The sequence below is a fragment of the Mustela putorius genome, unplaced genomic scaffold (genome assembly GCF_011764305.1).
Source record: "Mustela putorius furo isolate JIRA1106 unplaced genomic scaffold, ASM1176430v1.1 tig00003859_pilon_pilon_pilon, whole genome shotgun sequence".
Classification (NCBI taxonomy): Eukaryota; Metazoa; Chordata; class Mammalia; order Carnivora; family Mustelidae; genus Mustela; species Mustela putorius.
In genome coordinates this window covers 33,756,814-33,759,025 of record NW_025422011.1, presented here as the reverse complement: position 1 = coordinate 33,759,025, position 2,212 = coordinate 33,756,814, and the positions used below count along the sequence as shown (strand labels likewise).

At 52.0% G+C, this 2,212-nt stretch overlaps 1 long non-coding RNA gene across 1 annotated transcript; it reads right to left on the bottom strand.

Moving 5' to 3' along the window:
• Nucleotides 1-319: 319 nt before the first annotated feature.
• LOC123387751 lies at nucleotides 320-1,139 on the bottom strand. The gene is made up of 2 exons (XR_006602244.1): nucleotides 837-1,139; nucleotides 320-767 (listed from the first exon to the last, which is right to left on the bottom strand). It is a non-coding gene; the product is annotated as an uncharacterized LOC123387751 (long non-coding RNA).
• Nucleotides 1,140-2,212: the final 1,073 nt, after the last annotated feature.

The following is a 2,212-nucleotide window of genomic DNA, read 5'->3' as shown; positions in this document are numbered from 1 at the left end:
GCTCTAGTACGTACATGGGTCCATCCCCAGCATGTGGGGTCTTTCCTGGGATTGGCAGCGAGAACTGGTGCCTGTTACTTTACTTTTATGTCTGCACACCAGGCTTCAGCCTCAGATACATGGGGAGCTGCTACCTCGTTCCTCCCACCTCCCAGTGCCTCTCCTCCTTGGGTAATTGGATTGGGGAAAGGGAGTGTTATTTACTAGTCGCAGGGACTTGCTCCTCTCAGACCCTTCTACCCTCCCCTTTCTCTGTCTTGCCAAAGAACAAAGATTGGGGATGAAATAAATTTGATAATAACCAATAAGGACCCCCAGAGAAAATAAAGCACCTTTTATTAAACTTCTTCCAAGACCTTTTGTACTGAGCCTCTGCCCGACTGTCCCGGTGCAGCCTTGGCAGGTTTGGCTCTGTTCCAGCCAGCAAGGGGAGCCCTCCGCGTGGCCCCCTGTGGTCACTCCTGCAAGCGCACAGCCATCACTCTGGCCACTTTCCTTCCTGTGGCTGTCTTGACTTGACTTCTCTTCGAAAGGCAGTGAAAACCACAGAAAAGACTCTGGCTGTGTGTTGCCTGTCTTTAAGGTTTTGGTAAGAGTCCTCTTCCTCGGCCAGACCCAGGGCTGGGGCTCCAGTTGGCTGGTTCCTCTGGGTCCCAGCTCCAGAGACTTCTGAGCGGGGCCTCGGGGCCTGCTGCCATTCATCCCTGGAGTCATCTCTCCAGGTTGAGTATGGCACGATTTAATGCTCCCATTCCTCCGTTCCTGCTCTGCATGACAAATTGTTTTAATAAACATAAACCGGGTAATAATAAAGTCATAATAAGCCCGCAACTCACCTTATATCACTGCAGTTAAATCCTCCCATAAGCCGGCGCTGGTTACAATGACAATTACGGCCGGGCCAATCCGCAGGCAGGCCTGCGTGCGGACAGATTTAATATCGTTTGTAAATATGATTAGTGGGCTGTCATGTTATTGCAGGCTGCTATTTACATTTCTCTCCGGGGTTATACACTCCGCCAAATCAACATTAAGTAGTGGGCCTCTCTTTCCTCCTTAAATCATACATTCCCTCTGCCTGCGCCAATCCCGCTTAATGAAGAAAGGGAACCTGACGGCAGGCGCTGGGCAGAGTGGAGCCTCGCCTCGGCATTTTTCGGAAGACAGATGGGCACTGGGAGCCCCGAGAAAGCTCCGCCCGGAAACTCCAGTGGGTGTACGGGCCCTGCCTGCCGCAGCCCCCGCCCCTCCCACCCACAGCCCCTGCCCTCTCCCTGCCTGCTCGCTTATGAAAAATGTTCAAATAATGAATGGTTGTTGTTTACAGAAGTAATTTCATGCTACATTTCCATTATTGCCTGGATTTGTTTAGCTTCGCACACTACCCCATTGCCTACGATGAACTTTTAAGAAAATATTGCTTGCGCTTCCCGCTCTGCCGTTCCGCTTCTAATGGAAGCCGCTTGCATTTGAGACATATTGTGACACTTCATAACTGTGTGCAAATAAGCATTCTTAAACTGCTAAGGTCAATTAATCATTGTTGCAGAGGCTGATCTGCTCCAGGCTCCCTGGAATCCACCCTCCTGGGGAGCGAGGCAGGGTGGGAAAGAGCTAAATAAAGGGGGAAGGGCGCAGGGGACAGGGGAACACCCAAGCACCCGGCTGTGCTTTCCAGATCAACCCAGGGAGACGACACAAGGGCGTTCTGCTCTCATCTTTCAAAATAGTTGAGTGTGGGCCTGGAGAGCAAAATGAGGGATGGCTGGGGCGGGGGCTGCCCAGAAGAAAGGAATGAAATGTGAATACCATATGCCTCGCATGTCTTCTTAAAGAAACCCTAGATAGGATCTCATCTCGAGATGGCCCACATCGTGGTGATATTTGCCAGTGTGATTCAGGGATGCACTCTGAGGCTGTGGTGGCCGCGGGGCTGGGGCTTCGGAGCTGGTCAGTGGGCTGTGCCGGCGCCTCCAGCCTCCAGGGCCTCCATCCAGAGCTTCCCACTGCCTCCAGCCACTTGGAGCTGGTGAGCTTGGAGGCCAGGAAATCAACTTCTGAGCGGAGCACGAGGACTCAATGGCCAAACTTTATGAATTCTTCCTGAAAGATGAAATAGACTAGCTGAGAGTGTGGGACCTCTCTTCAAAGTAAGAGCCGGGATGCGCATTTTGCTCAGAGCTCTTTGTTTCCTCTCCTGAGTCTCTGCTGA